The sequence below is a fragment of the Prionailurus bengalensis genome, chromosome E4, assembly GCF_016509475.1.
Source record: "Prionailurus bengalensis isolate Pbe53 chromosome E4, Fcat_Pben_1.1_paternal_pri, whole genome shotgun sequence".
NCBI classification, from domain to species: domain Eukaryota; kingdom Metazoa; phylum Chordata; class Mammalia; order Carnivora; family Felidae; genus Prionailurus; species Prionailurus bengalensis.
This window is the reverse complement of record NC_057360.1, coordinates 42,139,514-42,150,984: the sequence shown is the minus strand read 5'-3', so window position 1 is coordinate 42,150,984 and position 11,471 is coordinate 42,139,514. Positions and strand designations below refer to the sequence as shown.

Below are 11,471 nucleotides of genomic sequence, written 5' to 3'. Positions count from 1 at the left end.
CATATACACGCGTGACACAAAATAGTCCAGAAATAGGCCTACACGTGTTTTGTCAATTGATTGTCGACAAGCGTGCCACAGTAACTTAAAGAAGAAAGGCTATCTTTCGAACAAATGATGCTGGAAGAACTGTAGAGTCTTATGGAAAAAAATATACCTTGACCCCAACCTCACAACACATGCCAAATAAACGAGAAATGGATCATAGACCTAAACAGAACAGCTACGTTGATAAAATTCTAAAAGAAAACACAGGAGAAAATCTTTGTGACCTTGGGATAAGAAAGATGTCTAAGGACACCAGGAAAGAAACGATAAAATTGACTCCACTGAAATTAGAAACTTCTGCTCTTCAAAGGACGCTTTTGGAAAACAAAAAAAAGGAAGTCACCAGTCATAACCTGTGTATTTACAAACATGTATCTTACAAAAGACTTGTATTCAGAATACATAAAGATATATTAAGAATATACAATTTTTAAAAAATATTTTATTTTTAAGTAATCTCCACACCCAGTGGGGGGCTTGAACCCACAACCCTGAGATCAAGAGTCGCACGCTCTAGACTAAACCAGCCAGGTGCTCCCAGAATATATAATTAAAGTATAATGTATATATTCTTACAATTCGATAATAATAAGACAAACAACTGAATACAGTTTTTTAAATGGACAAAGGTTGTGAACAATCCCTTCACCCAGAAAATATATCAATGGCCAACAGCCACATTCAACAGCATTAGTTATCAACGAAATGCAAATTAAATACACAGTGAGATGTTACTACGCTCCTATCGGAATGGCTAAAAGGAAAAAAGATGGACAATACAAGTGTGAGCAAGGGTGCAGAGGAACCAGAACTCCCCTGTAATCTTGGTGGGTGTGTAAAAGGCTACACCCACTTTGGAAAATAGTTTGGCAATTTCTTATAAAGTTAACATACACCTACATATAACCTAATAATTCCCCTACTAAATAGAACAGCCAAGAGAAATGAAAATATATATCCACATGGGGTGCCTGGATGGCTCAGTCAGTTAAGCGTCCAACTCTTTATCTCCTAGATCGTGGGTTCGAGCCCCACCTCCAGCTCTGCACTGACAGTGAGGAGCCTGCTTGGGATTCTCTCTCTCTGCCCCTCCCCTGCATGTGCGCGCGCTCTCTCTCTCTCTCAAAATAAATAAATAAAGCTAAAGAAAAGAAAATTTATATCCACAAAGACTTTTACACTAATGTCGTCAGAAGTTGTATTCATAACAGTCCCAAACTGGATATAACCCGAATGTCTATTAATATGTGAATGGATCAACCAAGTGTGCTAAAGCTGAGTAGACTACTACTCACCAATGACAGGAAACAAACTACTTCTACATGGAACAACTGGGTGAAGCCTGATACAGAAGGGTCCAAACTCTATGGTTCTGTTTCTATGAAAATCTTGAACTTGCAAAAGTATTCTATAGTGACAGAAACCACAGCAGGAGCTGGAGGGAGGTTGGCTGCAAAGAGGCACAGGGGAGCTTGCTGGGGGTGGTGAAACTGTTCTTCGCCTTGATTGTGGTGGTGATTACATAGGTTTAAATATTTGTCAAACCTTATTGAACTGTACCCTTAGGAATGTTGTATTTCATTTTAAGTAAGTTATATCCCAATGAAGTTAATCTAAAAAGATGGGGCACTGGGGTGGCTCAGTCGGTTAAGCGTCTGACTCTTGATTTCGGCTCAGGTCATGATCTCGCAGTTCGTGAGTCCGAGCCCCCGTGTCGGGCTCTGCAATGACGGTGTGGGAGCTGCTTGGGGTTCTCGGTCCCCCTCTCTCTGTCCCTACCCCTCCCTCGCTCACACTCTCTCATTCTCTCTCTCTCAAAATAAATAAATAAACTTGAAAGAAAGAGAGAAAGAAAGAAGAAAGAAAAGAAAACCAAAAGGCAACGTTAGAAGCCAGTCTCCGTCTCCATCTTCCCACCCCTCCAACATATTTCCAGCATACCCCAAAGCCATCCTACAGCAGAGGCTCCGCGCTCTGAAAAGCTGCTTTCCCAGCGTGTCCTTCCCACCTGCCACCCCCAGCCAAGGCCTTTCTTCATCAGCCTCCACAATCCAGAGCCTTCCGTACCTGCTACCAGCTGGCTGCGAGGATGAGCTGTCGATGCTCCCTCAGGTAAGGGCTTTGGGCCAAAGCCCAGCAGCCTGCGCAGACTGCGTTCAGCGGATGCAGAGTTGGCTCTCAACTAAACACATCAGCCTCACCGGCTCTTGCTGGGTCTTGGCAAGGGCAAGAGACTACACACAGAGCTTCCGGCACCTTTGCCTTCCGACCTCAACACTTCTTCTCCCGTGGACCCCCAGGGGCAGGCTCTCCGGGCTGCCCATGAAGTTTCACAGACCTGACCTAGGCTTCTTGGTCTTGTCCCCACCGCGAGTTTCATCTTCCTTTCAGATCCTACCTCCACCTGTCCCAGGTCCCTTCCTCTCCCTAAGACATCATTCCTAAACAGAGCTGTTTAAAAGAAAGAAATCCAAATTGGCCGTGACTGTGGCATAGGCCCCACTGAGGACCCATTAGACACCCTTGAGAAAGAACACCCTGGGCTGGTCAGTGTTCCTCTCCACCAGACAAACGTCTGCAAAGCCGGATGGCCTTGTTGGTCACATTATTGATGGGCCCTATTCTGTGCCACCACTCAGCCCCTCCCTGGGGATATATACAAGAACACTTTGGGGACACAGGGAACAATCCTAGCCAAACAGAGAGAGAAAGGGGTGCCGGGAGGGCTGAGAAGCTTGGTTAGGGCTCCAGCCTGCATGTGTTTCCACGGTCTTCTTTGTACCCCTGATCCGGGGAAGAGGCTGAGGTATGGAATCCAAATGGTCATCGGGGACCACAGGCCTGCTGGCCAGGGACTGGGAGGTTTGGGAGCCATGGGGAGCTATGGCTCTTTGGCCCCCGACCCCCTGCCCTCCTACTTTTGGACGGCAGAGAGGATGTAATTACCCTGGTCATGGGAATGGCTGGACCCGGCCGTCTTGGACACAATGGCTTGGCCAGAGCACGTGGGCGAGCCCAGGAGACTGGCTCGGGTCTGCAGCTTCCTGGGAGGAAGTGAGGCATTGTTTCGGGGGTTGTGTGGGCCCGCTGGAACTCCACACAATGCAGGGAACGGGAGGGGGGGGTGAGGGGGGGGTGTGCCAGGTCCAGCCCACCGACAATCGGGAACTTGTTTATTGCCTTAATGACCCCATGGTGGATCCACCTGGAAACAGACCTGCTAATGAGCGGAGACAGAGCTGGCACAACCCCAAGGGAAGCCTGTCGGGCCAGCTCCCCTGGAGGTGCTAAGGGTGTGTGGTCTGAGACTGGGAGAGCTGGGAAGTACGGCCTGGGATCCGTCTGGGAAAACCACAGGGAGATCTTATGCCTCTCCATCCGCATCTGCCTGCTCTGCGGGGTCAGGAGACAACAGAGTGGGGGAAGGGGCCACGAGGTTGAGAACGAAAGGCAGGATGGAGCTTCCCATTCCAGCCTCTGCTCCAAACTGCTGGTGACCTTGACCAAGCTGTCAAAGCTTTCTGGGCCTCAGTGTCCCCATCTTTCAGGAAGGGATACCAAAATCATTCCTGCCATCTCCCCACTTTCCCAGGGTGTTGAGAGGATAAGGTAAGATCAGACACAGCAACTGCTTTGAACTTCTTGGAAGAAAAACCCTTTCAGACATCAAGGCTTTACACTGTTTGCTTCTTTCCCCTGTGGCTGGAACCTGGGAGCTTGGGGAGATGTACTGTCTGGGATTTGGTTTTCCTAGACTGTTTGTCAGACACCTGCCAGGGACTGAGACGGAACTAAAATCTGCCCCCGCATCAAGGACATCTGGGAGCCAAAGGTGGGCAGCATAGCAAGGGGCAATGGTATGCTGGGGCCAGCTCATGCCCGTTCACGAAGGCCAGGTGCCGAATGTTCAGGAATGTTAAATCCATTGGTAACTTGCAATCAGCCACTGTAGCAGTTTTTACACCATAAAAATTAGTAGTCTCTACACATCAGGACCTTTTTTTCTTTTAAAAATTTTTTTTCAACGTTTATTTATTTTTGGGACAGAGAGAGACAGAGCATGAACGGGCGAGGGGCAGAGAGAGAGGGAGACACAGAATCAGAAACAGGCTCCAGGCTCCGAGCCATCAGCCCAGAGCCCGGCGCGGGGCTCGAACTCCCCGACCGCGAGATCGTGACCTGGCTGAAGTCGGACGCTTAACCGACTGCGCCACCCAGGCGCCCGGACCTTTTTTTCTTGAGAGCTAGTTTTCCAGCCAGAGTCTGCAGCCTTTTTTTCTTGAGAGCTAGTTTTCCAGCCAGAGTCTGCAGACGGCTCACTCAGAATTGCGGCGCCCCCGCTAAAACCCCCACCCAGGTCTCGCCAAGCGGGTGTGGCTTCTTTGCTCTCCGGACACAGACCCCCAGGGACTGGAGACCTGCGTAGTTAAGAAAATGGCCCCGGTGCAAGTGCAGGCAGCAGCGGGGCAGGGGTGACCAGTGAGATGGAGGTCACTGGACTCCAGGGCTACAGCTAGGACAGTCGTCTCTTCCGTACCAGACTGAGATCGCAAACCAAAGCTCCGTTTGGGTGCTGAGGCCCGCTGCCAGTCTGGGTGTTTCTTTGCTCTAGTTCCAACACAGCAGGGGTGGGGATGGAGGGCTGTGGTTAGGGGACCACATGAGTTGAACGTATCAGGCATTTATGAGGATACTCATAGGAGCATAACTCAGAGATCTCATCAATTACTTGAGGAGTTGCTTGTTTCTTTGCTTGTGTTTTGGGGGGCTTATTTTTAGTCCAAGAAGATTCTTTCCAGGCTGAAGAGGGGTGATGACCATAGATCCTGCTGATGGCCTCTGACACGGCAGGCCGTGGGGGCTGAGGGGACAGCTCGGAACCTGCAAGCCAGGATACCCGGGCTCTCGTTCTAGCTCTGCCATTTGGTCTAGGGCAAATCACTCGGGTCTCTGTGGGCCCCCATTTCCTCGCCTGTACTCTGTCGTCATCAGTAGGCCCTCTGGGAGGGACCCCAGCTGCACGTTCTCTGACGCTGAGTTCATCTTTGCTGACCTTTGGTTTCTCTTCTCAGTGTCTCCACTCTAACCAGGTGGCACATTAGCTCGGGGGAATAGTCTTGTGCCATAGGATGTCTTTCAGTTCAGGCATTTGCTCCAGAGTCTGGGAGGTCCTGGGTCTAAATCTTGGCTCTGGCCTCTCGCTAGCTGTGTGACCTTAGGGCAGATTCTTCTCTGATCCTATCACCTCATCTGAGAGATAAGAGTCATCAGAGAGGCTTCCACTGGGATTTATTGAGGGAATCCAATAGGGTAATTCACGTAAACTCTGGCCACACACCCTGGCACACAGTGGGCGTGGAATAATGGTAGCCGTGGTCACGCTGAGCGGGTACTGCTCTCTAGAGCGAGACACTGGCAAGCCCAGGAGGGGCCTGCCGCTTAAAAGAGGTAGGAGACCTTGAATCCCCTGTCGGGGTATCGATGCATCACCCTGAAGTCTTACCAGGGGATTTCAACCCAGCAAGTGAAAGTCACAACCTCCCAGAGGAGACCCCCACATTGTCATAAGGAAATGCATAATTGATCTGAGGTGGAGAGGCAGGGCACTCTTTGACTTGTCCCCAGCCCTCTTGTTTATGACACAGCTCATCTCTGCCCTTCCTCATCGCTCCGGACAAATGAGGTCATGCGGATGAGCAAAATGAAATCAGTAAAAATGTTTTAGAGTATGCTATAAGATGTATTATTATCACAAATAGTAATATAATTAATCTCCATGGCCCAGGACAGCCCTGGGAGATTTACTGGTGGGTAAAAGAATTTTCTTTTTCCCATTCTTTTCCAGGGAGGATTTTTTGTTTTCCAGCAGGAGCCTCCGTGCCTTGGGGACAGAGTGGAGCGGAATGTCCAGTGTAGTTCACAGTCCTGCCTTCCACCCTCCCACTCGTCCCTCCACTGGGAAATCTAAATATATTTCTAGGGAACCTCATTCCTCCCGCCCTGGTTTCCTTTCCAGGGCATGCCTGGGAAAGCTCTCAGAACTTGGGAGTAAAGGCTGCTGTAGGGACGTGCCTGAGCGCTTCTCCTCTCTGACCCTGGGCTTTGGTCCCCAGGAGGGCTGATCACAGTCCGGAGGCCCAGGGGCTGAGATGGCCCAGAGAGACAAAAGGTGTGGCAGTGACAAGGAGGGTGAGAAATGCAGTAAGGTCAGTGGTGGGGTGGGGTTGGGGGCCCCCACAGAGAGACGGGGAGTAAACAGCCCAGCCACCGTCCCCAGGTCCACCTGGCTGAGGCTGAAGTCAGGGCTCCGGGGCGGGTCAGCTTCGGCTCTGGCCAGCCTGGGGTGGGGCAGCAGTGACAAGACTCCTCGACAACAGGATAAATAATCTTCAGCTGCAACAATAAAGATCAATTATGACCTAATCGCCCAGCCCAGTTCCAAAGGCCCGGGGGGTGGGTCTCTTTCGGCCTGTCCCTCCAGGTTTAATTACCTGAAGAGTCTTTGGACTTTGGGAGACCCAAAAGCCAAAGAAGATCTGCAATAATTAAGCCAGGGAATGGCCTTCACCAAAGAAATGTCTGTGGGCATGGGGCAGCGGGCAGAGGGCATGGTAGGTCCCTCCTGGGTGCAGGTGTGTGGCGCGGGCATGGGGTGGGGACGGAGAACAGAAGCAGAGGAAGGGAGGCAGTGAGGCAGAGAGCTCCGAGGTCAGGAAGGAAACCCGAGTGAGCCTGAGAGGCATTCTCCACCCCGTGAGGCAGGAACACGGGGAAGCCGCCCTCTGAGGACCCCTCTCACCCGGGAGTCCCCTCCAGTGTTCATGGCACATTTGCAAATGCTAGAATGGTTGGCAGTATCCTTGAAGGGACTGAAACGGCTCAGAACAACACTAACCAAGCCAGCGTGGTTGTCACACTCACCGCTGCAGTACACAAAGACGCGGGGTCCAAGAAAGCACCTGCCCTTGTCTCCCACTCGCCCTGACTTGTCAGCCTTGGGGTACAGCTGTCTCTCTCTGACACCAGCCTGGCAAAGCTCTACCTGGCATTACGGCTGTACCCTGCTTGGTACCAGCTGACACAACGTGCCGAGCTCCACAGGCCGCATGATACACATCACCGATGGGATCTGCATCTCTCTTCCACCGTGTTGGCCCCTGGATTCTTGACCAGCCCCTTCGGCATCACAGCTCCTGGGAGGACAACGGAAGCCACCATTTTACAGATAGGGCCATGTGAGTGTTCGTTTTCTATCCAGAGGTGGCTCTTTGGACTCCCGTGTGCTTTCTAAATGAATTTTCACATTGTTTTTTTTGCTAGTTGGGTGTACCTTTTTGGGGGAGAGGGGGGTATATACCTTTTGTTTTGGTTTTTAACTAGGCTTCATGCCAGCGTGGAGCCCAGGGTGAGGCTTGAACTCACAACCCTGAGATCAAGACCTGAGCCGAGAGCCAAGAGTCGGAAGCTCGAGCGACTGAGCCACCCAGGTACCCCGGGCATGCCTTTATTAATGACGGTTTTACATGTGTCCCCGCATCCTATCACCGCCATGACGGAGGCTCACCCTGGGTTAAGTTGTGTGCCCAAGCAGCCCGCTGGGAAGAGAAGACAGAAGACGAGCTGTCTGTGAGCATGAGACCCATCCCCCACTCTCGCACGGAGGTGCTGCTGTGTTTTAAAATCACCTTGGTGGATTTATATATTAGTGTTCTTTTCTATTTTAAAAGCGCTTTCCCATTGTGCTTTGGCTCACTGGGGCAATGCTGTTCTCCTGGTTGCGCCGATAGGCTTTTCAATCAAAACCAAACAACAAATCCACATGCTTCTATTTTTTTATAGATCTCTGCTTTTTCAGGAAAATAAATATTTGTTGAATTGAAGTAGAAAAATTTTTGAGAAAGATGTTTTTGTACCTAGTGTATCTTGCTGTTGTTGTGGTTAAATAAGTGCTTTCGGTGACAGGGCTTTTGTTCTGAGAAAGAGCTTTTTACGGTGGGGGTAGGAGGGTGTTGTGCGTCGGGGGGGGGGGGGGATGTGTTGTGAGTTTCAAAGGAGAGTCTCGAGCCAGCAGTGGCCCCCTCTTCTTTCTCTTCTCCTCCCCTTTGTTTCTGCCTCCTAATTCACATATTCCCTCCTGTTGCCAATGTGATCCCACCCCCCAAACCCGCCACAACTTGGCCTTCCAGCCGCTATAGGGTAGGAGAACAAGGCAGACAGTAATGCAGCTTGCTAGTGTGCATTACGGACTAACGAGGGGGAGCAGAGGTCCCCGTACATTGGAAGCCCCACAGAACCCATTTGCTCCAGTGTCCCACCTTGAGACGAACAGAAGTTTGTTCTGGGGTTCAAGTGCTTGACAGCTAAGGTCCCTCCTTCCATCCCAAGCCTATTTCCAGGTGCCCGCAATTCACCAGGCTCTCTCAAAGATCAATTCACACATTGGGTTTTACTTAGGAGCAAACACTAATGTATACGGGGTACAGGATGAATCCCACCCCTTCCTCAGCTAGTAGGGAGCAAGGCCCTAGGGACAAGGACACCGTGTGGGTACAGGCCAGTCCCAGCCACCTGTCACAGGGCCTCCCTCTCTTGTGACTCATCTCGCTGAGGGCCACAGGGCCAGCGCTCTGCTAGATCTTTGGAGATGCAATGGTGAAGAAGCACAGTCCGGGCCCCCCAGAGTCCAGCATCTGGCGGGGCATAGACACTTAGACGATCAGTCACACCAATGGATGGCAAATGTTATGGCGGGAGAAACTCTGGATCCTTAAAAGATGTATGGGTTTTCACCAAAAGCAGAAGAAGGGAAAGGCATCCAGGAAAAAGAACAATGTGTGAAATAGGATGACTGAAAAGAAACTTCAAGTAGTTTGGTAAGACAGGCGGGACAGCTGTAGAGAAGTGACGGCAGGAAATGAGAGCTCTTTGGGCTCATTTATTTATGCCAAGCACGGTTTTAGATGCCGAGCAAGAGACAAGCTCCCTCTCTCATGGAACTTCTATTCTAGTGGGAGAGACAGATAACAAAAACCAAACAAACATAACAGAGTGAGAAATGCTAAGCAGAGAATTACTGCAGGAGTCATAGGGGCACTCCTTTGGGTTGGGCAGCCAGGAGAAACTTTCTGGAGAGAGCTGGATAAGAAAGTTGGCTCTATGAAAATCAGGCATCCCAGGCAGAGGAAACAGCTACCAGAGAGGCCCCACTCAATGGAGCTGCTTAAGGACATTTGAACAGGGGGATTGGTTCAAGAGATCATACCTCTTAAAGCATACCTCTCCAGCCCCTTGAAACAGATATCACTACATAACAAATTACCCCAAAAGTTAGTAACACAAAACAATGAATATATCTCACGAGGTTTCTGAGGCTCAGGATTCTGGAGGCAGCTTGGTTGGGTGTTTCTGTCTCAGGGTCTCTCTTCCTCACCAGGTGGGCTTCCCTATGGGGTTACTCACAACACAACAGCTTGTCCCCACAGTGAGTAATCTGAGAGAAAGATGGAGTCAGACAGAAACAGAGAGACAACATACCCCAAATAACGGCCACAGTCTTTGATGAGCTACCTCAGAAGTTGTGTAGCATCACTTTTGCCATGTGCTACTGGTGCAGTATGCAAGGGACTTTGCAAAATTGTGATTGTTGGGACTTGTGAACAATGGGGGCCATCTTGGAAGATGGCCGCCTCTGCCCTCTGGCCCTTAATGTTCGCACCCCTCTGGCATGCAAAATATACTCTTCCCCTGCCCCCCTCCCCACAAAAACCCAAAGTCTCCCCTCACTCCAGCACGAGCTGTATCTATCTCATCATCTACATCAAGTCCAGGTGCAGGTAAGACTCCTCGGGTGTAGTTTCTTAAACAGGTTCCCGTGAAAGTTTCCTGTTGACCAGTTAAACAAAGAGATGAGTTATCTGCTCCCACCATACCCTGTATACAAGGTAGGAGGGGCATAAGATAGCTGCTATGTACATTCCTGTTCAAAAGGGAAAAAGTGGTCCATACCAATTCTGAAATCCAACCAGGCTTTGGTTGGATTTCATATGGGCTAAATCCATATGGACTAATCCTTCACGGCTTTTGGCTCTCCCCTCTGAACTCTTGTTCTGACCTCTGTGTCATCCCTCCCTTTTCATGAAAGTTAGCCTGTGTCTGCAGATGAGTGGTTTTCTCTTGCTAGTAGATTTTTGGGAGTACTCAAGGACTCTTTTCGTTTTGTATCATCTCGATTGTGCATGAAAATACTTAGGAAAAAAGAAAATCAGCCCAGAGCCCAGACTACAAAATTGCTAGTAACAGTAGCAATTATTATTATTTTACAGTTCATTTATTTCTTTTGAGAGACACAGAGCACAAGGAGTGGAGGGGCAGAAAGAGAAAGACAGACTTCCAAGCATCAGTGCAGAGCCTGACATGGGGCTCGATCTCACCAAGGGGCTCAATCTCACGGTGAGATTACGACCTGAGTCGAAATCAAGAGCCAGATGCCCAGCTGCCCAACTGACTGCACTGTCCAGGTGCCCCATGGTGGCAATTCTTATTAAAAGGAGGTGTGAAAGGTAGAACAATGGCCCCTAAGGATGTTCGAGTCCTAATCCCTGGAAACCATGACTAAGTTACCTATGTGGCAAAAGGGACTTTGCAGATGTGACTAAAGCAAGGACCTTGAGGTGGGGAGATAATCTTGGATTATCCAGGTGGATAATATAATCATAATGATTCTTAGAAGTGAAAGAAGGAGGGGTCCCCAGGGTGGCTCAGTTGGTAGAATGTGTGACTCTTGATCTTGGGGTTGAGGGTTTGAGCCCCACGTTGGATGTAGAGATTACATAAATGCATACATACATACATAATACATAAATACAAATTTTAAAAAGGTAAAGAAAGAAGGAGGCACGACCTTTCCAGAAGAAAATGGAAGGACACTGCAGAGCTTGGAGGGACATAATTGTTGGCCACAAGAGGCCATAAGCCAAGGAATGCAGGTGGCCTTGGGAGACTGGAAAAGACAAGGGCGTGGACTTTTCCCTAGAGCTTCTAGAAGGCATGCAGCCCTGCCAACACCTTGGTTGTAGCCTAGCAAGAGCCATTTTGGATTTCTGGTCTCCAGAAGCATAAGATAATACATGTGTGATGTTATAAGCCACTTGGTTTGTGGTAAGTTGTTATAGCAGCAATGGGAAGGTAACAGAGGGGGCAATGGTGCCATGGAAGATAGGAAGGGGTAGGAAGAGACTGGGGGAAAAGATTTATGTTAGGGACATGTTAAGTTTATAGAGCCCGGGTGCAGATGTGTAAGGACTAGCTGCGTATTTGAGGCTGGGGCCCAGGAGCAGGTGTGGGCTGAGCAAAGAGACCAGGGTTTCAGGAGATAGGGAAGCCACAGAAATGAATGAAGGATGTGAGCGAGAAGAGGTGAAGAA

General features: G+C 49.7%; 1 long non-coding RNA gene across 1 annotated transcript; it reads right to left on the bottom strand.

The window, feature by feature from the left end:
- Window positions 1-4,827: 4,827 nt before the first annotated feature.
- On the bottom strand, window positions 4,828-10,442 carry LOC122475638. Its single transcript, XR_006295258.1, has 3 exons — window positions 9,407-10,442; window positions 7,091-7,241; window positions 4,828-6,441 (listed from the first exon to the last, which is right to left on the bottom strand). It is a non-coding gene; the product is annotated as an uncharacterized LOC122475638 (long non-coding RNA).
- Window positions 10,443-11,471: the final 1,029 nt, after the last annotated feature.